Here is a 24,956-nt window from a genome sequence, read left to right as displayed (position 1 = left end):
ACTTTAGAAACCTTCTAATCATGTTAAAAAAAGTTGAAAAACACTTTGAAACCATATTTTAATCCAGAGTTTCGAAATTCACCATTAACAACCAACTTTTCAGGTTTTATTTAAAATATGTGATTTAATGACTAAAAAATTGGTTTTCAAGACTGAATAACTTTTCAAAGTAATAGAAAGATGAATGGTTACCTTAGTTGGAAGAAAAATGGACTTTTGTCAAAAACTCGAAAAATCCACACATAAAGATGATGATGGAATCGATGGAGTTTTTGAGTGTTTTCTTGAAGATTTATGAAGGTAATTGACATGGGGAATGATAGAAATCAAAAGATTAAATATTTAACAAAGAAAATCACATAAGGCATTTGGGAGAGCAAAGGGACGACAACACACACAATAAAGACAAAATTAATGTGAAAATAAACTGAGAATGGGGTTTATTAGGTTGAATTTTAAAATCTGATAAGTCCTATTTTCAAAATTAAAGGTATTTAAAACTCATTTTCAGATATTGATTTAATTTTCTAAAAATCATATTCAAAAACATGATCGATCCATCATGTCGTAAATTTCGAACACTCTAAGGCTAAAATTCTTAAAATACCCTCGAAACTTCTAGGCCCAATTTGGGGTTTACAATTGACCTTCTCCTTGTACTCCTCACTATCAGATTGGGCATATCTAAGTTTACCCTTCAGAGTAACGTTTCGGGTATAGTGAACTGAAAAATATATAAGATTTTTCCTATATAATTCATCACCTTTTGACTTAAATTTGTTCTTAAAACCAAGTAACTATTTAATAAATTAATGAAATATGTAAAAATATGAAATTAGGACACAAAAATTATTAAAACGTAATTTTACACTTTATTATATAGTTTCATGCATGAAATGACTTATTTTATATTAATTTGAGCATATTCTATTTTTAAGCTATAAAGTGGGCCATGCATGATTAAATTAAGTAATAAAATATAAATTTATATTTAATAAATAATTTTTAATAATTCATTAATAAATTAGTTTTTAATTAATTAATTAAATTGATTAATTAAAGTGGGTAAATTATATTATTTGGTCCTCTAAACTATCTACTATTTTTGGACAGGACTGAAAGTTTTCTTCTAATTGCAAAACCGTCCAAATTGGGGACCAAGTCAAACCAATTTTCGGCTGCACATGGATGGCATAAACCATTTTTTGGTTTAATTATACAAAGTCCTTGAAGATTTAAAGAAATCGGAGATTTTCCTGTAAATTTGCTGATGACCGAGTCTTAGTCCTGAGTTGTTGTGGCACTCAAATTGACAAAAAATCAAGGAAAAATCAGCCACCTTTCCTCAATTCATGGCCGGCCACTCTTGGAGGAAGTTTCAAAGGATGGACACTCCTATCTTTAGCAAACTAGCTCCCATACCTCACCTATAAATAAGAGTTCATTTCTCACTTTTTCAATCATCCCTCATCCCATCATCTCTCACTCATTCATCATTCTCTCAACTCTTTTAGCTATCTTTCCCCTTCATCATCCTTTCATAAGGATTTTAGCAATTAAGCCTCTTAAAGAACCCTTGGTCGGCCACCTTGGAGAGCCGTCAGCAAAGGAGCAACGCAAAGAAGCGAATGAGTCTCGTCAGTCAGAGTCTTAGGGGACAACCACTCTGAATTGGGTTTAATCTTTCTTTTCTTTAACTTAATTTAAAGATATTTGCTATGTGTTCTTTGTTCTTGTTTACAACAATGTTAGCTTAATTTTATTTAAGATAGGATGATTATTTTGATTAAATAATATTTATTTGATTCATGCTTATAATGTTTGTGCCTCAATCGATCATGTTTTCAATTAAAATCAAGTTTGTATTTCATTCATACGTGATTGAAATGGACCTGAATTAGTTGAGAGATCCTAACCAAACAACGGCTAATGGACGCATAATTAAAATGTGCATGCTCAATTTAGATTCTGACCCGATTGAATTGTAGGTTGCATAACAACTCTAACCATGCTCTGTTATCTACAAAGTTTTTAGATTTGTGTGATTAAATTGTTTCAAACCTAACACGTTCCTGTTACCTCAGATGAATGTTAAGAAACCCTTAGTAAATAAGGAGCAACTTATGTTATAATTGTTGCAAATTGTGTTTAATTTTACTAAAATCTATTTCATTCATATAGTTTGCATACTTAGGATAATTTGCGTTAGGGATCATTGTATTTAGTTTAATATATTTTAATCACCACTTCTCAACTATATTGTGTTTTTATTTACCAAATTGTTAATATAATTTTACAAATTAAGTGACTTAGCAAAAATACAATCCCTGTAGAGACGATAACTCAATACTTACTTCTCACTTGATAACAACTGTGTACACTTGCACAAACCCCAGCGTTACAAGTTTTTTACGCTGTTGTCGGGGATTGTAAACTATTGCCATACTCTCTTTTTTCGTGAAATTATTTATTTTTAATTTGATTTATTTCTAACATTAGTAACTTATTCTTTTTAATTTTTGTGATTTTCTTTTTAGGTATTTATGAGCATAGATCGAATTATCGATTTACTCCCTATAGACCCTGAAGTTGAGCGAGCTTTCAGACAAAGAAGACGTATACGAATAGCTCAAAGACAAGTCGAGATGGAACTTGGAAATCAGAATCAAAACCAAGGTAATGAAGCCGATCATGTACAAAATCCTATCCTCATTGCTGATGATAGGGATCGGTGCATTAGACAATATGGTGTGCCACTTTTCAGTGAGTTAAACCCAGGAATTAAAAGGCCAGATATTGGGGCAACCCAGTTTGAATTGAAACTAGTGATGTTTCAAATGCTACAAACGGTGGGCCAATTTAGTGGTACACCCACGGAAGATCCACATCTCCACCTTCGATTGTTTATGGAGGTGAGTGATTCATTCAAGATAGCTGGTGTGACTGAAGACGCATTGAGGTTAAAGTTATTTCCGTACTCTTTGTGAGATCGAGCACAAGCATGGCTCAATTCATTGCCACCAAGCTCCATATCTACAGGGCAAGAATTAGCAAAAAGATTTTTGGTTAAGTATTCCCACCTAGCAAAAACGCTAAGTTAAGGAACGAGATCACAACTTTCCAACAATTAGATAACGAGTCCTTGTATGAGGCTTGGGAGCGATTCAAGGAGTTGCTTCGTAAGTTTCCTCATCATGGGATTCGTCATTGTATCCAGTTGGAGACACTCTATAATGTTCTCAATGCATATACAAGATTGATGATAGATGCTTCCGCGAATGGTGCAATTTTTTCTAAGTCTTATAATAAGGTTTATGAGATCATCGAAAGGATTGTGACTAATAACTATCAATGGCCAACAAATCGAATAGCTTCAGAAAGACATGTAGTCGGAGTTCATGAAGTTGACTCTCTCACTTCGTTATCAACTCAAGTATTGTCTATTTCCTCCATGTTAAAATAGTTAACCGCTAATAGTAGTAATAATTTTGTAGCTCAGCCACTAAGTCTGTTTGAAGTAGTTTCCTGTGTGTACTGTAAGGAAGGTCATTCTTTTAAGAATTATCCATCGAATCCCTAGTCAGTATACTATGTTGGGAACCACAATAAAAATAGGAGTGGACAAGGACGCCGTCCAACTTCTACAATCCTTCATGGCATAATCATCTTAACTTTTCTTAGAGCAACCAAGGAAATGGACCGAACAATAACTTATTACAGCAAAGACCCAACCAATCTCAAGGGTTTAATCAGCAAGCTCCAAAACCACCTCAAGTTGAGGCATCAAACAGTTTGGAGAACTTGTTGAAAGTGCACATGGCAAAGAATGACACTTTGATCCAAATCCAAGCAGCAACACTAAAAAATTTGGAAAACCAAATGGGTCAGCTGGCTACGGAGCTTCGTAATAGGCCGCAAGGAACTTTGCCGAGCAATACTGAGAATCCAAGGAATTTGGGTAAAGAACATATCAAGGTAGTGGCATTGCAAAGTGGTAAGACTTTGGGACCCCAATTGATTAATGTCGAAGATAAGCATGTTGAAAAGGAGGAAAGTCAATCAGCTGTTGAAGTTTCTACACCAAAGGAATCAAAAACTACAAAGTTCGACAAGGTAAACCCTGACTTAGTGAATTCAAATATTTTAACATTTTTTTTGGATGCAGATTTACCTACTCAGAAAAGTTGTCTGGTTTAATCAAATTTCCATCACCTCCATATCCGTGAAGATTGCAGCAAAACAAGTAGAAACAGAAGGTGCAATTCAAGAAGTTTTTGGATGTTCTGAAGCAGTTACACATGTAAAATTATGTGAAGTTTATGAAGGATATACTATCCAAGAAGAAACGACTGAGTGAGTATGAAACTGTTGCCTTGACAAATGAGTGCAGTGCGTTCCTGCAGAATCAACTGCCACTGAAATTGAAAAACCCAGGAAGCTTTACTATACCCTGTAACATTAGTGACTCCTACTGTCGTAAAGCTTTGTGTGACTTAGGAGCGAGTATCAACTTGATGCCTAAGTCTATCTTCAAGATGTTAGGGATAGGTGAAGTAAGACCTACAACTGTGACGCTTCAGCTAGCGGATCAATCTTTAGCATATCCCGAAGGAAAGATCGAGAATGTTTTGGTAAGAATCGATAAATTTATTTTCCCTGTTGATTTCATTGTCTTAGATTTTGAAGTAGACAAGAAAGTACTAATAATCCTTGGGAGACCTTTCTTAACCACACGAAGAACGTTAATTGATGTGCAGAAAGAAGAACTCACAATGCGAGTTCAAAACGATCAGGTAACCTTTAACATTCTTAAAACAATGAAATTTTGAAGAGATAGAAACTTTGGTTTCTATGGAAAGCAATTTTGAAGAAGATCCATTGGAGAAAGCCCTAGATTTTGACCTTTTGCAGGATGAAGAAGGTGAAGAAAACATGGCTTTGATGGAAGTCAGTCCGGGAAATTTTATTCAATCCACAAGGTTTGAACTATTGGAGTTAGAAGTCAGAGAATTTGTGCCAAGCTGTCAATTGCAGAACCACCTAAACTCGAACTAAAGGTACTTCCTTCCCATTTGAAATATGTTTATTTAGGTGAATGTTCTACTTTGCCTATGTGATAGAGGGTTGTGCGTGGACCAAGATCGAGTTGTAAAGTCACGGGAAAACTCCTACGAGGCTCTAACGAATAGATCTGAAAACAAAACAGCAAAACTTAATTAGAATCAATTAGATCTGGAAACTAAAAATCCACAAATCAATAAAGAACAGCCAAGAATCAAAACACTTATGAATGAGGTATTTTCGGAATCCAAGAACACGAATTCGAACTCCAAGATTGATTTCCAGTCAACCGAATCTGTCAAGAACACCAAAACAGCAAACAAAATTAAAACAATCAGATTTTAATAGAACTTAGGGTTTGGTGCGACAAGAAGAAAAGAAAGAAATTGATGGACTAAAACGGTTCTTGAAACTCAAGGAGATGTCGATTTGCCCAAATTGAAACAGCAACTCAATTTCCCTTAAAATTCCAGCAACCAAATTCAATCAGATTTGACAAGAAGAATTCAGCAAGATCAATTGGGAAAAAATGGATTTAATCGAATTTGGCTGCCAAGAAAGAGTGCCGATCAGTCTTCTTGAATATTAAAGAGGCTGAAAATTCAACAAGAAGATTAAATAAGTTAGATAAAAGAATCAGCACAAGCAGAATCTAAGAAAAGATATTGAACAGTAAGAAACTAAATTAAAGTCCTAAGAAGCCTTGAAATCCCGAAAGACTTCACAACTCCCTTGAAACGGCTCTAATCTCCCCTCCAAAGAATATCAATGGCAAGAAGAAGGTTGAAGATGGCTCCCACAATCAAAAGATTGTTAAAACAACTTCTAAAGAAAACTCAAGAGAGAATTCTTGGAGAAAAACCTCAAAGAAAATTTTGCACTTAAAAAATCTAAAATTTCAATAAAATTCTAAGTAGTATGTACAAGGGTGGCCAGCCATGCCTTTAAATAGGCCTTAGACTAATCCTAATCTTATTAGAAAACTTAAAAATTAAACTTAATTAATAAAAATAATAGGTAAATTCGGCCATGCACTTAAATGGACTGTTTTGGGCCGAATTTTAACATGTAACCTTCCTAAAGCCTAAAATTTAAATTGACAATTAAAATGTTTACAAATTCGACCCTTTGACAATTTAGCCTAATTTTCAACTAAATATGGGTAGATTTCTTGCTTGGGCTTGGAAAATTCTTATTAGGCCTTGCCTTCAAGAACTTGGGCTTGAGATCCATCTTTTATCGAAATTGAGTTGTTGATGCTCGTGACAGAGATCCAATGCGCTTTGGCTGCAAGATTCGGTTTCTTGGACCAAGATTTCCAAGATTTGAAATCTTGATTTTCTTGATTCTTGAAATCACTCCAAACAGCAAAATTGGGCCAAGATTCGATTTCTTGATTTTCTCGTTCTTTTGTGTATGCATCTAAGGCCTTGCTAACGAACTCTTGAATGGTCCCATTTAGTTTGGAACGTATTTTTCGAGCCTTTGATCTCGTTATTGGGGCTTGTGGTAATTTGAGCCCATCACGTTCTTGAACTTGGGTTGGGCCTTTGTGACTCGTATCATTCCCCCCTTCCTCAAAAAGATTCATCCTCGAATCTGAAAAATCAAATGGGGACAAGTCAGCCACATTAAAAGTAGAACTTACATTGTACTCACCAGGTAGATCAATTTTATAGGCATTATCGTTGATCCGCTCAAGTACTTGGAAAGGCCCATCGCCTCTTGGGTCCAACTTGGTCTTTCTTTTAGTAGGAAATCATTCTTTCCTCAAATGGACCCAAACCCAATCTCCGGGTTCTAGGACAACCCATTTGCGCCCCTTGTTTGCTTTGTTGGTGTTGGCATCATTTGTTTTGGCTATTCGTTGCCTCGCCTTCTCATGTAAGGATTTCACCAACTCAGCTTTCTGTTCGCCATCTAAATTAATAATGTGTTCAAGAGGTAATGGCGCAAGATCAAGTACTGTTAGTGGGTTAAAACCATAAACAAGTTCAAATGGAGAATAACCAGTTGTAGAATGAATAGATCTATTATATGTAAATTCAACAAATGGTAGGCATTCTTCCCAATTTCTAATGTTCGTTCCCACAACAGATCGTAATAAAGTCCCTAAGATCCGATTAACTACTTCAGTTTGGCCATCAGTTTGGGGTGACATGTAGTAGAATAAAGTAATTTAGTACCAAGCTTACCCCACAATACCTTCCAAAAGTGGCTAAGGAATTTGACATCTCTATCAGAAACAATTGTTTTAGGGATGCCATGAAGTCTTACTACCTCTTTAAAGAATAAGTCTGCCACATGTGTAGCATCATCTATTTTGTGACAAGAAATAAAATGTGCCATCTTTGAAAACCTGTCAACAACAACAAATATACTATCTCTTCCTTTCTTAGTTCGAGGCAAACCTAGAATAAAATCCATGGATAAATCTACCCAAGGTGAAGTAGGAATCAGTAAAGGAGTGTAAAGGCCATGAGGCATTACCTTAGATTTTGCTTGTTTGCATGTAATGCACTTGGAACATACCTTTTCGACATCCTTTTTCATATGTGGCCAATGGAAGTGTTCTTGCAAGATATCTAGTGTTTTGGCCACTCCAAAATGTCCCATTAAACCTCCACTATGGGCTTTATGAATCAATAAGTCTCTCATGGAACACTTTGGTATGCATAACCTGTTTATTCGAAAAAGAAAGCCATCTACAAGATAAAACTTTTCAAAAGCAGTATGTCCACAATTCTTATAGATATGGCCGAAATCAGCATCATCATCATATAACTCCTTAATATGTTCAAACCCTAAGACTTTAGCATTCAATGTAGTTATTAAAGCATATCTACAAAGCATCCGCAACTACATTATCTTTACCTATTTTATATTTTATCACATAAGGGAATGTTTCAATGAATTCTACCCATCGGGCATGTCGTTACTCGACTTACCTTGTCCTTTAACCATTTAAGGGATTCATGATCTGTATGTATGACAAATTCATTAGGCAGCAAGTAATGTTGCCATACTTGAAGTGCATGAACCAATGCCAATAGTTCTTTGTCATAAGTCGAGTAGTTTAATTGTGCACCATTCAATTTCTCACTAAAATAAGCAATAGGTTGCTTATCTTGCATTAAAACAACGCCAATTCCAATTCCTCAAGCATCACACTCAAGTTCAAAAGTATTAGAAAAATCAGGTAATTTAAGAAGAGGAGCAAAACATAACTTAGCTTTTAGGGTTTGAAAAGCCTTTTCTTGGGTTTCACCCCATTTGAAACCCACTGATTTCTTTATAACCTTTGTTAATGGGCAGCAATAGTAGAGAAATCTTTCACAAATCGTCTATAAAAACTAGCTAAACCATGGAAAGATCTCACCTCAGTTACCGATTTAGGAGTCGGTCACTCCTTAATTGCCTTGACTTTGTCCTCATCGACATGAATACCTTGTACACTAACTATGAAACCTAAGAATATTAGTTTATCACAACAGAATGTACATTTATCAAGGTTGGCAAATAATTTTTCAACTCACAGAATATCCAAAACGGTTCTAACATGGAAAACATGATCATCTAATGTCTTGGAGTAAATTAAAATATCATCAAAGTAAACTACTACAAATTTACCCAAGTGAAGCCTTAAAACATGATTCATTAATCTCATAAATGTACTAGGTGCATTAGTATGGCCGAAAGGCATAACTAACCATTCATACAATCCAAATTTTGTTTTAAAGGCTGTTTTCCATTCATCCCCTTCCCTCATTCGAATTTGATGATAATCACTTTTTAAATCAATTTTAGTAAATATAACTGAACCATGTAATTCATCAAGCATAGCATCAAGTCTAGGAATTGGGTGTCGATACTTTACCGTTATTTTGTTGATTGGATGGCAATCAACTCACATTCGATACGTACCATCTTTCTTTGGTACCAATAAGACAGGAACGGCACAAGGGCTTAGGCTTTCACGAATGTACCCTTTGTCTAGTAATTCCTCAACTTGCCTTTGCAATTCCTTTGTCTCCTCGGAATTGCATCTATAGGCTGGTCGATCTGGTATTGAAGCTCCGGGTATTAAGTCAATTTGATGCTCTATCCCTCTTAAACGTGGTAAACCTTTAGGGGCCTCACTAAAAACATCCTCATAATCCTGCAAAAGAGACTGAAACACACTCGGCATATTTTCGTTAATGTTAGATAAAGATAAGTAATTTTGCCTAAACCTCACAAGGATACAAGGTTGTTTATTGAGTAGGGCTCTCCTCACATCTTTTTTTTTTGCTAAAAAATTTTTCCCGCTCATTTTACCACTTGTGGATTCACTCACCTTTGGGTTTTTTAAATTTTGACTTTTTCCACTACTAGCCTATTTTCTCACCGTCTTTTGTACTTGTCCTTTCCCCCTTACCACCTCACAAAATTTCATCATCTTCAATTGATCTTTATACACATCAGTAGGATTTAAAGGAGCAAAACTGAATTTCCTACCTTTAAACAAAAGGGAGTATCGATTAAGTTTACCTTGGTGTGTAACATCGCAATCAAATTGCCAAGGCTGTCCAAGGAGCAAGTGTGCCGCATGCATTGGGACCACATCACACCATACTTCATCCTCATAATTGCCGAGCTTAAAAGTGACCAAGGACTGTTTCATAACTTTAACTTTGGAGCTTTCATTAATCCACTGAAGGTGATATGGCTTAGGATGTTTGGTACAAGGCAACTTTAAAGAATCCACCAAATAGCTACTCACTACATTCGAGCAACTTCCACTATCAATAATGAGTGAACATAAGTTACTTTTAATAAAACACCGAGAATGGAAAATATTGGTCCTTTGGTTATCACCATCTGTCATCTGGATGTTAAGGGTTCGGCGAACTATAAGGCATTGAAAATCAGCAAAGTCCCCTTCTTTTGGTGGTTCGACCAACTCTTCGCCATTATCACTGTCATCCACAAGTTCTGGCATATCTGGATCTATTTTATCAGAGTCGGGAGTATACTCACCATTATCTTTCAGAAGAAGTAATCTCGTGTTGGGGCATTCCCTACTATAATGACCACGCCCTTTGCATTTAAAGCATTCAACCTTACGAGTCCTCTTCACACTCGAATTACCTAAATTGGGCTACTTAGAAGGTGTTTGCGTTTTAACAGGAGCTCCTTTTTTCCAATCTGATTGCTTACTTTCATTACTCAAAGAAGACTTATTAGTAACAAAAGGTGATTTTGAACTCTTAAAATCAGAATTGGAATTGTTACCTCGGTAATATTGTGAAGTAGAGAAGGACCCAAACCTTTGTTCCTTTAATTGTTGCTTGATCTCAATGGCTTTGTGTACTGCTTCTTCCAAATCAATGTAAGTTTGTAGCCTCAATGTATTAGCTATCGACCTATTCAAACCATCAATAAATCAAACCATAGTTGTTTCCTCATCCTCCTCCACATTTTCTCTCTGAACGAGCATCTCCATCTCCTTAAAATATTCATCCACCGTCCTACTACCTTGAACAAGTCTTCTCAGCTTTGTTTTAATTTCTCTATAGTAGTGAGGTGGAATAAACCTTTTACGCATAATATGTTTCAACTCATCCCATGTAGAAATCTCACATTCATAATTCTGATGACGATTTACCCCAAGTTGAGTCCACCAACTTAATGCATAATCTAAAAATTCCAGCGTTGCTAATGCCACCTTTTCATCATCCGGACATTTATAGTACCGAAACATAAGTTCAATCTTAGATTCCCATTCACAATAAGCTTCTGGGTCATTCTTACCACGAAATTGGGGAATTGTGAACTTCGGTTTTGCCAAAGAGGTTGTCCACGATCATGAAAATCAACATCAGTTCTAGTGACACGTCTAGGACCGCGCCTATGAGTAGGAGACTGGTTATCCATATCTTCTTTAATTGGATCTCGATATTGAGACTCTTGATTCAATCGCACTTCATTGATGGTAGCAGTCAAAGTGAAGTGTAGTAGCCTGTTCGTCCAACTGTTGTTAGAATTTTTAAATGTGTCACCATTATTATCACCTCTGGACATTTTCAAAAACCTGCAAAAATAAACACTCAACACTAAAAAATAAAAGTTAGCAAACCTCACCGTTAATCACTCAAAAAGAAATAACAAATTCTTAATGAGGTAGAATTCAGTCTTGTGAGTTCTTTAGTAGAGTTTATATCAACCAATTAGAGAGTGTATGAACCAGACTACCAAAGAATCCTAATTTGCTCTATGATGCCAAAAACTGACGAGACACCAATTGATTCGTGTTGCACCAAGGAAGGATTGTGCACGTGTTTAAATCCTACTAACACAAGAAACAAGAATGTGTTAGATATTGTAAAGGGAAAATAAAAGCAAACAAATGAAAACCTACAGCTAAGAATCAATAAAAATTGTTGAAACCAGAAAACTTGAAAAACTGCGGAGTAACTTGACAACTTCGTTTGAGGTGTTCCTGATCTCGAAAAATGACGAAATTAAATATAGAATGTCCTTAAATATTGAATTTATTATCTGGAAAGTTTGGACACCAAATTCAACCCGCTGAATATTTTTTAAAATTTTTATTGGATTTCGTATTTTTTTATTTTTTTGACTTTTTCGACTAATTTTTTTGCGGGAATAAATTTTTTTATATTCAATCACAGTGCTACAAATATGTATGTAAAATTTGAAATCAATCAGAAAACGTTTACCCACTCAATTTTCAAAGATTTTTCTGGGTAAAACTACTGTTTGTAGTTTAAAAAACAGAGACCAGTGTAGAAATCAACCAAGAACACCCAAAACGCCCAAAATCTGATACCAAATGATAGAGGGTAGCGCGTGGACCAAGATCGAGTTGTCAAGTCATGGGAAAACTCCTACGAGGCTCTAACGAACAGATCTGAAAATAAAACAGCAAAACTTAATTAGAATCAATGAGATCTAGAAACTAAAAATCCCCAAATCAATAAAGAACAGCCAAGAATCAAAACACTTATGAATGAGGTATTTTTGGAATGCAAGAACACGAATTTGAACTCCAAGATTGATTTCCAGTCAACTAAATCTGTCAAGAACACCAAACCAGCAAACAAAATTAAAACGATCAGATTTTAATAGAACTTAGGGTTTGGTGCGACAAGAACAAAAGAAAGAAATTGATGGACTAAAATGATTCTTGAAACCCAAGGAGATGTCGATTTTCCCAAATTGAAATTGCAACTCAATTTCCCCCAAAATTCCAGCAACCGAATTCAATCAGATTTGACAAGAAGAATTCGGCAAGATCAATTGGGAAAAGATGGATTTAATCGAATTTGGCTCCAAGAAAGAGTGCCGATCAGTCTTCTTGAATATTAAAGAGGCTGGAAATTCAAAAAGAAGATTAAATAAGTTAGATAAAAGAATCGGCACAAGCAGAATCTAAGAAAAGAAATTAAACAGCAAGAAACTAAATTAAAGTCCTAAGAAGCCTTGAAATCCCGAATGACTTCACAACTCCCTTCAAACGGCTCTAATCTCTCCTCCAAAGAATGTCAATGGCAAGAAGAAAGTTGAATATGGCTCCCACAATCAAAAGATTGTTAAAATAGCTTCTAAAGAAAATTGAAGAGAGAATTCTTGGAGAAAAACCTCAAAGAAAATTCTGCACTTAACAAATCTAAAATTTCAATAAAATTCTAAGTAGTATGTACAAGGGTGGCCGGCCATGCCTTTAATTAGGCCTTAAACTAATCCTAATCTTATTAGAAAACTTAAAAATTAAACCTAATTAATAAAAATAATAGGTAAATTCGACCATGCACTTAAATGGACTGTTTTGGGCCGAATTTTAACATGTAACCTTCCTAAAGCCTAAAATTTAAATTGAAAATTAAAATGTTTACAAATTCAGACCTTTGATAATTTGGCCTGATTTTCAACTAAATATGGGTAGATTTCTTGCTTGGGCTTGGAAAATTCTTATTGGGCCTTGCCTTCAAGAACTTGGGCTTGTGATCCATCTTTTACCGAAATTGAGTCGTTGATGCTCGTGACGGAGATCCAATGCGCTTTGGCTGCAAGATTCAGTTTCTTGGACCAAGATTTCCAAGATTTGAAATCATGGTTTTCTTGATTCTTGAAATCGCTCCAAACAGCAAAATTAGGCCAAGATTCAGTTTCTTGATTTTTTTGAAAATAAGAAAGTGAATCTTGATTTTCTCGTTCTTTTGTGTATGCATCTAAGGCCTTGCTAACGAACTCTTGAATGGTCCCATTTAGTTTGGAATGCATTTTTCGAGCCTTTGATCTCGTTATTAGGCCTTGTGGTAATTTGAGCCTATCACGTTCTTGAACTTGGGTTCGGCCTTTGTGACTCGTATCACTATGATTATTTTAGCAGAACTAACGAAAGATCAAGAGGAACAACTGATTGTTGTTTTAAAGAAATTTAAGAAAGCAATTGGTTGGACCATAGCTGATATTCGAGGTATAAGCCCTTCTTTTTGTATGCACAAAATTATTTTAGAGGAAGGCGAAAGAGCTCGGATTGATGGGCAAAGGAGGCTCAATCCTATTATGTAAGAAGTTGTGAGAAAGGAAGTGATCAAATGGTTAGATGTAGGAATCATCTATCCTATTTCAGATAGTTTGTGGGTAAGTTCGGTGCAGTGTGTGTCGAAGAAAGGTGGAATCACGATTGTTGAAAATGAGCCTAACGAGTTAATTCTAACGAGAACCACTACCGGTTGCAGAATCTATATTGATTACAAAAGTTGAACAAAGCCACTCGGAATGACCATTTTCTGAATCAGATGTTAGATCTTAAGGTTGTCATCCGATTCCTACATAAGTATGTGTTTACACGATTTGGGACACCAAGAGCTATTATTAGTGATGAAGGTTCTCACTTTATGAACAAATGGCTTAAGTGGTTGCTTGACAAATATGATGTGAAGCATAAGATTCCTACTGCCTATCACCCTCAGTCCAATGGGCAAGTTGAAAGAGTGAACCATGAAATCAAAGGTATCCTTGAAAAGGTAGTACATCTTAGCAGAAAAGATTGGTCTTGAAGGCTTGATGATGCATTATGGGCCTATCAAACATCATTTAAGACTCCATTAGGAATGACTCCTTATCGGTTAGTCTTTGGAAAGGCATGCCATTTGCCATTAGAGTTGGAGAATAAAGCTCACTGGGCTTTGAAGCAGTTGAACTTTGATCTTAAGCAAGCCGGTGAGATAAAGATATTAAAACTTGATGAGTTGGAAGAGCTGAGGTTGTTTTCCTATGAGAATGCCACAATGTGTAAAGAAAGATCAAATAGATGGCATGATAGTCATATACAACTTCGCGAGTTTAAAGAAGGTCAGAAGGTGTTGTTGTTTAATTCAAGGCTGAAGTTATTTCAAGGGAAGCTGAAATCTCGATGGAAAGGACCCTATACCATATACCGAGTTTATCCTTATAGAGCTATTGAATTATATGACAATTACGGAGGTACGTTTAAAATTAATGATCAACGTCTCAAACATTACTGGGATGGTGAAGTTGAGCGAAATGAATCTTTGCTCAAATTAGCAGACCCTTAATTTTTCATGAACTCATTTTGTAAATAAATAAATTGTTACAACTTATTTTCTTAACTTATTACATTTACTTAATTCTGTCTAAGGAGATTGGAACTTAAGCGGGAATGTTGTGACCCCTCCAACCTTTCCTGAGAATTAATTTAATGTAATTTGTTAAGAGGAAATTTTCTAATTAAAATTTTTAAGTTTCATTTTGTTCAGTTTAAATTTTAAATTTTTATGTTAATAAAGGAGGTCAAATTTGGCCCAAGTACTAATCAGTTTTTTTTTAAGATACAGTCTGAGTTTGAGGCCCAAGATAGCAAAAAGGAGGAAAAAAAAGGCTTTGTCGTTACACCCATTACTTGCCGCCCAAGTAACTTTAATGTAGCTAAATTTTTGCTACATGTTGCCCTAATATTTCCCTATATAAACCCTTCTTCATTCTACTAATTTTCATATCCCTCAAAGCAATTTGCTTCCACCCTAAAAATCCCTACATCTCTTCTTTGTGCCGTCAACCTCAAATCCCGAAAGAAACCCTAGTCTTTTTCTCTTTTTTTACTGAAATCCCCTATTATTGCCGCAAAAAGATTTTTGCCGCACCATCCTTGCTATCGCAAGATTTTTGCCGTAGCAAATTATACCAACTTTGCCGATTTCTCTTTTCTCTCTTGTGTAGACACTCTGCTAAATTTTCGAGAAAATACCATGTCTCGCAAAAGAACTAGATCGTCAAAGACTACTCCTGAAAACCCAATTGTGGTTGATGAAGAAGTGAAAGAGCGATTTGATTTAATTTTCAAGCATCAACCTACGATGCCAGAAAAAGTTTTTAACTTGAAGAGCAATGATGTGATGGTTGTTCCTGTGCCAATTAAAAAGATAATCAATGCTCTCAAATCAAAACTATTTTGTGATGCTTGTTCACTTCTTGATGATGAACTAGTTCGAGAATTCTACGCTAGTTTGACTATGCAAGATGCTACTGAAGTCATCATTCGAAAGAAAAAGGTACCCCTTACTTCTAAGTTCATCGATGATTTGTTTAATTTACCTAATGTTGAAGAAGATGAGTACTACCCTACGATGAGCAATAGCAATTGGGATTTTCTTCAACAAGTGTTTGATGTTGTGACAAATCCAGGATCCCAATGGATTATAAGAAAGTATGAGAGTCATTCTTGTCGAAGAGATTACTTGAAACCAGTAGCAAAGGTATGATTTTATTTTGTTCGCTATAGTTTTATGCCTATCTCACACAATTCCACCATCTCGATAGAACGGATGCTCTTGTTAAATGCAATCTTGATAGAAAAATCCATTAATGTTGGGAACATTATCCTCAATGAGATTCATGATTATGCTAAAAAGGAAGGCAGAAAGTGCTTATTTCCCATCATTCATCACTTCACTTTGCTTAAGGGATCGTGTTAAAACATAAGCAAATCTGAAGGGGCAATATGTTCAAGGGTGTATTACAAGTCATGATCTTGAATGGTTGGTAGAAAGAGTGCATGAGTTGAACCAAGGTGAGCAAGAGGAACCAACTGAGCCAGAAATCGAAGAGTCAACAAATAAAACAGAAACTGAAGCTGATTCAATTACAGGCACTAAAGAAGACGAATCTAATAAGGAACCAAATAGTCCTCAACCAGCTGAAGGAGCTGAAAACCCTGAACCTAGGGTTGAGCCAGAAGAAGAACCAGTCAAGCTAAGTGTTGAACCTGAATATACAACTCCCATGCCGACTTCTGCAAGTTCTTCAAGGAAATCAGAGTTGTCAATTTTGATGGATATGTGCAAGTTCATACACAATCAACAACAAACTTACTGGAAATATGCAAAAATTAGAGATGATTCAATTCGAAATACTTTAAAAAATATCTCTAATACTTTTGTTCCTGAGTTCCCAGATGCTATCTTTGAGACATGGATGGAAGAGACTAATGATACAAGGGAAGATGGAGCTAAAGAAGACAAGGGGAATAAGTCAGAAAAATAAAAGGGGAGATTCTTGTCTTGTTATTTATTTAATTGTTTTTAGGTTTTTAAGAATTTATTTCTTTAGTAATTAGGATTTATTTTTTGCAAAATAAAACATAGCACGCATGAATAAATACTTCTTTAGAAAGAAAAAGATTAAGTGATGTGGCAATGGGAATGAACATGTCTAGGATTGGGTTATTAAGAAAGACTTGGTATTTAAGCAGTCTTAATGACTCACCTTTCTTTCTTTACAACCCTACCTGGTGTTCAGTTTTCATTCATTACTTTATTCTCGCAATTAGGACATTGATTCTTTTTAAAGGAGGGTAAGGCAAATTGCTTAAATTTTTAAAATTTTCAAGTATGTTTCGAATCATTCTTTCATAAGTATGTCTTAATAAATGAATGTTTAGAGAAATTCTTTTTAATAAGATAGCTTGTATGCAAGCATGAATGATGATTTTATCTGAGTGATTGAATGTTATCATGAAAAATAGAATATTTTTATGATCTTAGTCTTAGGTAATGTTTGCCATGAAAACTTAGTTTCTCTTGAGATTAGACATGCATGAAGGTTTATATCTTTAGAATTGACTTAGTAACTTTATTGAGGGGAAATCCTAGGGGACATAAAAATTTAAAATGATATAGGCACCATTTTTCTTTGGATCGTTTGAGCCTTTTCAAGCCCACCTTATGATATTAGACTGTTGAAACTATAATTTTGAGCTTAAAGGTCTGTTCATTGTAATAAACCTACATTATAAGTCAGTACCATCTTTTTAAAATTATCCTAATTTTGTGCACCTATCTTAACTAAAGTTGTCTTGGGAATCAACATTTGAGGAAATTTTCATAAAGATGTATGTGCTTATACTTAAAAAAAACAATAAAGACAAAGAAAGAGTGAAGAAAAGTTCACTCAGTCTCCAAAAAGGAAAAATTGTATGAGCTTGAGTTCAAAATAAGTTTGGGGGTGTTCCAAAGGTTCAATTAAAGAAAAAGGTTAAATTTCAAGAAATCCAAGACAAGTTAAAGGTTAAGATTTTGAAACCGAAATGTCTCATCTCTTAAAATCCCCACCTTCAACCAAGCTCCATTACAACATTATAAAAGACCTATTGATTTGGTGATTATGTCACCTACATTAATGGAGAGGAAGTACTAAGTTCAACATATGAAGATCATAAATAAGTCTTATGATTGTTTTGCTTGATTGATGAGAAATTGTGTTGAATAAAGAATATTATCTATGGTTGTGACATACATGCAAACTATGATTCATGTTGATATCTCTTGAAACTTAGAATAAAATTTTCAAAATGTTTGTATATGAGTTACTTGTTAATAAAAAAGGTCTATGAGCATGAATTTATTGATGCATGATTATGAGAAAAAGATTAATGCTACTTACACTCTTAGCAAAATTTGCCTTAGCAAGACTTTGTGTTGTGCATGAACATTACTCGGGACGAGCACTGATTTAACTTTGAGGGTGTGTAAACTAAAAAATATATAGGATTTTTCCTATATAATTCATCACCTTTTTACTTAAATTTGTTGTTAAAACCAAGTAATTGTTTAATAAATTAATGAAATATGCAAAAATATGAAATTAGGACATAGAAATTATTAAAATGTGATTTTGTACTTTAATATATAGTTTTCATGCATAAAATGGCTTATTTTATATTAATTTGAGCATATTATATTTTTAAGCTATAAAGTGGGTCATGCATTATTAAATTAAATAATAAAATATAAAGTTATATTTAATAATTCATTTTTAATATTTCATTAATAAATTGGGTTTTAATTAATTAAGTAAATTGATTAATTAAAGTGGTTAAATTATATTATTTGGTCCTCTAAACTATCTACTATTTTTGGATAGGTCTGAAAGTTTTCTTCTAATTGCAAAACCGTCCAAATTGGGGACCAAGTCAACCCAATTTTTGGCTGCACATGGATGGCATAAACCATTTTTTGGTTTAATTATACAAAGTCCTTGAAGAGTTAAAGAAATCAGAGATTTTCTCGAAGATTTACTGATGACCGAGTCTTAGTCTTGAGTTGTTGTGGCATTCAAATTGATCAAAAATAAGGAAAAATCAGCCACCTTTCCTCAATTCATGGCTGGCCACTCTTGGAGGAAGTTTCAAAGGATGGACACTCCTATTTTTAGCAAACTAGCTCCATTGCCTCACCTATAAATAAGAGCTCATTTCTCACTTTTTCAATCATCCCTCATCCCATCATCTCTCACTCATTCATCATTCTCTCAACTCTTTTAGCTATCTTTCCCCTTCATCATCCTTTCATAAGGATTTTAGCAATTAAGCCTCTTAAAGAACCATTGGTCAACCACCTTGGAGAGTCATCAGCAAAGGAGCAACACAAAGAAGCGAAGGAGTCTTGTCAGTCAGAGTCTTGGGTGACAACCACTTTGAATTGGGTTTAATATTTCTTTTCTTTAACTTAATATAAAGATGTTTGCTATGTGTTCTTTGTTCTTGTTTACAACAATGTTAGCTTAATTTTATTTAAGCTAGGATGACTATTTTGATTAAATAATATTTATTTGATTCATGCTTATAATGTTTGTGCCTCAATCGATCATGTTTTCAATTAAAATTAAGTCTGTATTTCATTCATACGTGATTGAAATGCACCTGAATTAGCTGAGCGATCCTAACTAGACGACGGCTAATGGACGCATAATTGAAATGTGCATGCTCAATTTAGTTCCTAACCCGATTGAATTGTAGGCTGCATAACAACTCTAACCAAGCTCTATTATCTGCATAGTTTTTAGATTTGTGTAATTAAATTGTTTCAAACCTAACACGTCCCTGTTACCTCACACGAATGCTAAGAAACCCTTAGTAAATAAGGATCAGTAAAATGCGTATTTACTAAGTAAAGGATTCTGAAAAGACCTAACGTGGTTTCCAAACTCATGAAAGATCGACTTGCCATGGAATGTTTTTCTAAATGTTATTAAGCATGTTGATAATAAATTGAGTTTAATTAAAGTAATTGTCCTGGTTTATTTATGTTATAATTGTTGCAAATTGTGTTTAATTTTACTAAAATCTATTTCATTCATATAGTTTGCATAGTTAGGATAATTTGCATTAGAGATCATTGCATTTAGTTTAATATATTTTAATCACCACTTCTCAACTATATTGTGTTTTTATTTACCAAATTGTTAATATAATTTTACAAATTAAGTGACTTAGCACAAATACAATCCCTATGGAGATGATAACTCGATACTTACTTATTACTTGATAACGACTGTGTACACTTGCACAAACCCCAACGTTACAGGTATCTAACCTCCCAATCAAATTAGAGGATTATTAACATTTCTGGTGCAATTCAGAAAAGGAATCTTCGTCAGTCTTTACTACTCTTTCTAGACCCACCAACTTGTTGTGATAATACTTGCCAGCTTCTCTAAAAGCCCCCACTCCAAAGGTCATGCTCAACAGACATGATCTCCAAGACTTGGGCCATAAGTGTTAGAGGATCTTCATCAGAAGTGGATGTAAGGTAATAAAATAAAGATTCTCTTAGCTAGGGAGGTATCAAACTCTATTGTTGCTGGAATGTAGAGTTGAGAGACAAATAAATGGGCACTGACTCTAAAAGAGCTTACCAAGGGAAGATACTTCCTGTTCCATCAGGGGAAGCATTTTGTATTTGAGGAGGGGAAATAGTTGATTCAATCCTTGAAATTGACTCCAATAGATTTTCTAGCAATATAAGATCAAAGGAAAGTATAGGAGAATTCGGTAAATGGGCAGACTCTTTAAGTGATGGAAGGATTTCAAGAAGGGCAGGAATTGTTGGTGTAGGGATAACTGCAGTAACAAGCTCCCTATGTGGTTTGTGCCTTAAGAGTGGAGGGAAATCGCTACTACCAGACTCCTGAGTGCTCTCTTTCGCTCTAAGTATTTTCTTAGTTTTCTTTGTTGCTGCCTTATTGGAGATCTATGTATCCGATTAGTGATGATAGAGCTCACTTTTATGTTTCATAGCTCAAGTGCCAAATTATCTTAAATTATGAATATGTGTGTATTGTGATATGTGTTTATATGATATGTGACAATATTATGTAATATATCTACAAACATGTTTTTTAGTATTGTGATATATGCTTGAATGCTAAGTGATTATATTAGTATTATGATATATGTTTGAATGTTACGTGATTATATAAGAATTGTGATATATGCTTAAATGTTATGTGATTATATGTGTAATGTGATATATATGCTTAAAAGTTAATGTGATTACCATGTAAATGAACTAGTAAATAATGCATGAGTGAGTATAATATGACACTAGAGGTTGAATTGTTGTGGTTGTGCTTTATGGTTGTTTCGTTAATGATTGATGAGTTGTTTGTATCGTAGTTTTTCTAGGTATTCACTGAGCTTGTTAAGCTCACCCACTCCTTTTAAACCCTTGTAGAGTAGTTAAGTGTCAGTGTGTGCAGTGATCCAAGCAAGTCATTTTCCATTATTTTGTAGGTGTTATTGTTATTTGTTTTCATTTTGGGAATAAGGCAATGTGGTAGACTTTTACTAATATTTGTCATGATGTTTTAGATGCCTCTATAGACTATTTGTTCCTAAGTTATGAGATTTGTTTATATTATATTGATTATTTCTCAGACTTCCTTTCAATGTTTGAGACTGTTATTACTGTCGTTTTGATGTTTGTTTGGTGACGATATGTTAGCATGATGGATTGGTGCATGTTGAAATGATTTATATGCTCAAGTATGTTGTATTTTTCTAGTTTGGAGCAGAGGAATCGATATTCGTGTTGTAAAAATGATACTTTTATGATTTTCAAATGTGTAGAAAGTCAAAATCGTAATTTGGTATCGATACCATACCATGATTATCGATACTCGGGGCAATTTTATCAATACTTTTTCAATTATATGGATACTTTCCAGGTTTTTATTTTTAAACGAGAAACAGAATACTAATTTGGTACTGATTTTGCAAACGATATCAATACCGTGCAAGGAAAATATCGATACCCTTGTCCTAGTATCAATACCTACGTGATTGTCTTGGAAATTTTGCTAAGTGGTCTTAATGCATGTTCAATTACTACTATAAGTTTATTTAAAGTATGTTTGGCATGTTCTAATGATGATTGATATATGTTTGACAGATAAAGAGGACGATTTCTTAATGATGTGACAATTTACTATGAGTATGACATGAGACGATAGTGTGACATCCTGATATTCGGGCTTGGTGACCAAGTCGGGTATAGGGTGTTACACTAATTACAAACCTAAAAATAATTAAACCTAAATACAACAGGTCTAATTCTAGGAACCATAATTTTTGGCAAAATTATAAAATAAAAAATATTATATAATATCCAAAAACATCCATTCACATACATAATTTGAAAACATGCATAAATTAAGAATGCCACTTATAAACTTAATCAATCAAATAGAGAGTGTAGATAATTCGGTAATCAAATTACATTATAAACGTAGCACAACCTGGTTTTGGTACCAAATGTTGAAAAACTCAATTTAGAAAACGTGTTTGTTTGCACAGCCGATTTTTAAAAATCTTTTAAAACTTGAGAACTTAGTGTTATTTGTAACAATAAAGTTAACAAAATTAGTACGTTTGTTTTTCGCTTGGCGAGACTAGTAGATTCCAAGCTTTTGACTAACACAAACTTTTTTTGTTATTCTTGAACCCTCATTGTGCTTAGAGAGTAAGCTCTAAATCCTGAAGTGAACACACAACAAAAAAATGTAACTTTATTGTGGGGAAAGTTAATTCTCTCCATTGGTAAGAAACCAAAATCGAGTTCTCATGAAAATAGAATTTATTTTAGAAAAATAAATATCACTATGTTTCAACAGAGTAACTACACTTAGAGTTGTTTTTCTACTTAACTCATAGTCCTTATATATTAGAGAAGAACCACAAGAGTTTTACTTAAATAAGAAGAAAAAATAATAATAATATTTTAATAGAAAACACTAACTCCCACTAGGAGTATCCATGGTGGACGGTGCACATTGAGTTCAAAACTCATTGTGCCACTCATCCCTCTTAAAATGAGCTTATTGGGCCTCTTTAATATATTTAGTACACTAATATGTGTTATCTAGTTTTTAAATCAACTCATATAATTTATTTTACTCAATAATAAGTTTTATATTTTAAAAATATTATTTATTTAATTAATTTAAATACATTTAATTAATTTTGTCAATCATGTTGTTTTTTCCACAGAATTCAACAATTATCTAAAGGTAACCACAAGTTTTCTAGCACGAAACCTACATAAAACTACATAAAACATTTTTTTAAGAAATAAGAAAAGAGAAAATAGTTTCAAAGGTGATTTCTTAGCATTTCCGATTCTTATTCTTTTCTTCTGCGTTTATTTTTATTTTTTTCATTTTTATATTTTACTTTTCTATCTCCGTCGCCGATATCGGCCTTGATAAGGCGGGTTCAAGGTTTTTTTAACTCTCGGGTTCATGTAGTTCGGCCTTCAAAAGGGTTTAAAACGGTGGCCAAAGTTAACCCCTCACGCAACTCCGACTATAGGCCATGGAGGCGGCGGCGGCTATGGCCAAAACCCTAGGCCAGGTGGAGGACCGAGAGAGAAAAGCTAAGAGCTTTCTCTGTTTTTTAACAAAAAAAAGGAAACTGAATAGGTTTTTTTTTACTATTTTTTATTCTTTATCAGGAATGAAACGGCGCCATTTGGCCCCCTGACCCGCGCGTGATATGACCCGCTCCAAGGGGGATCCGTGCGTTTTCATAAAGGGGGTTATTTGCGCGCAAGACTCCTCCCCTTTCGAGCTGTAGCGCAATTGGGTCTTTACTGTTTTTATATTTTGGCCATTGAATTTACTAATAGTTTCATTTTGGTACAAGCTGAAACACCGTGATTGGGGGTTGGGAATATTTCCCAGTTGGTCCCTCGTCCTTTGAGCGTGTTTCATTTTGGCCCCGAGCCACCTTCTTTGTTTATTTACGATTCTGACCCCTAAATTTCGGTCCGTTTTCAATTCGATCCTTAATCTACTTATTCATTTTTTTTTGTTTGATTTTATTAAGAAAGAAAACAAAATAATTTTATTTATTACTTCGTTTAATGTTATTTATTTACTTTCGTTTTTTTTCTTTTTTTTGTCAACATTACATAGGTTTTATCTTATTTATTCATCTTTTTATTTTATCCTTTTATTAATTTTTAACCGATTATTATTGCAATCTTATTCTATTAGTTATTTAATTGTTATTTTCAAGCATTTTTAATATTTAGATTTATTAGTATTGTTATTTCATTATTATTATTGTTATTACTTCCATTATTATTGTTCATATATTGGCACTAATGTTTGTTAGTTTTAATGTTATATGTATATTTTATGATGATGTATGTTATGTCATTATTACTATTGTATTTTATGATTTATTATTTACCCTTTAAATATTCTACAAATATAGTTATCTTATGTTGTTATCGTGCTACATCATATGAAATAATTGTTTGCCTTCACATGATATTTGTATAAATTAAATTTATATCTCGTTAAATATTATACTACCTTTTTACTCAAAATTCGAAAAAAGAAAAATTTTCAAAAATAAAATAACATTCTGTATTTAGAAACTCAAGAAAATCGTATCCTAACTTACGGGGTTTCGATTTTCTTGAAAATTTAAATACACAAATCATTTCAATTAAAGTTTTTAAATCTCACCAGGAATTAAGAAAAAATTTGTGTCCTAACTTACGGGACATAATCTTTTTTAATTATAACCTGGGATAATCAAACTCTTTCAAAATAAAATTTTTCGGTATTTATTCTCATATCGAGAATTTTAGATATCGTGTCCTAACTTACGGGATGTGATTCTTTATCTCGAATAACGCGAAAGTATGCTTCTCTCTTCAAATTTTCATTTTAATACAAGGATTGTATTTTTAATTCTTCCAAGTTCTCAATTTTCGACATCAAGACATTAGCTAATCAACAAGGTATCAATTTTTGGGCGTTACGAGGGTGCTAATCCTTCCTCGTATGTAACCGACTCCCGAACCTGTCTTCTGAATTTCGTGGACCAAAATTGTTGTTTTAATAAAATCAAATCGTTTATTAAAAATAACCACTTTTCAAGGTGATCCGATCACACCTCAAGAAGGCCTTTTCTGGAGGAGCTTTAATCTTGAGCGAGATGGATGGTAAAAGCCTGGCAAATCCTGTAAACTCAAATTCAGTCAAGATATATTTTACTTGAAGAAAGAGGACCAAAG

General features: G+C 34.0%; 1 non-coding gene across 1 annotated transcript; it reads right to left on the bottom strand.

Annotated features, from left to right (window-relative positions):
• Nucleotides 1-3,094: 3,094 nt before the first annotated feature.
• On the bottom strand, nucleotides 3,095-3,201 carry LOC121223846 (small nucleolar RNA R71). The gene has a single exon (XR_005921312.1). It is a non-coding gene; the product is annotated as a small nucleolar RNA R71 (small nucleolar RNA).
• Between the last annotated feature and the right edge of the window lie 21,755 nt (nucleotides 3,202-24,956).

The sequence above is a fragment of the Gossypium hirsutum genome, chromosome D11, assembly GCF_007990345.1.
Source record: "Gossypium hirsutum isolate 1008001.06 chromosome D11, Gossypium_hirsutum_v2.1, whole genome shotgun sequence".
In the NCBI taxonomy this organism is placed as follows: Eukaryota; Viridiplantae; Streptophyta; class Magnoliopsida; order Malvales; family Malvaceae; genus Gossypium; species Gossypium hirsutum.
This window is presented reverse-complemented; position numbering and strand designations above follow the sequence as displayed.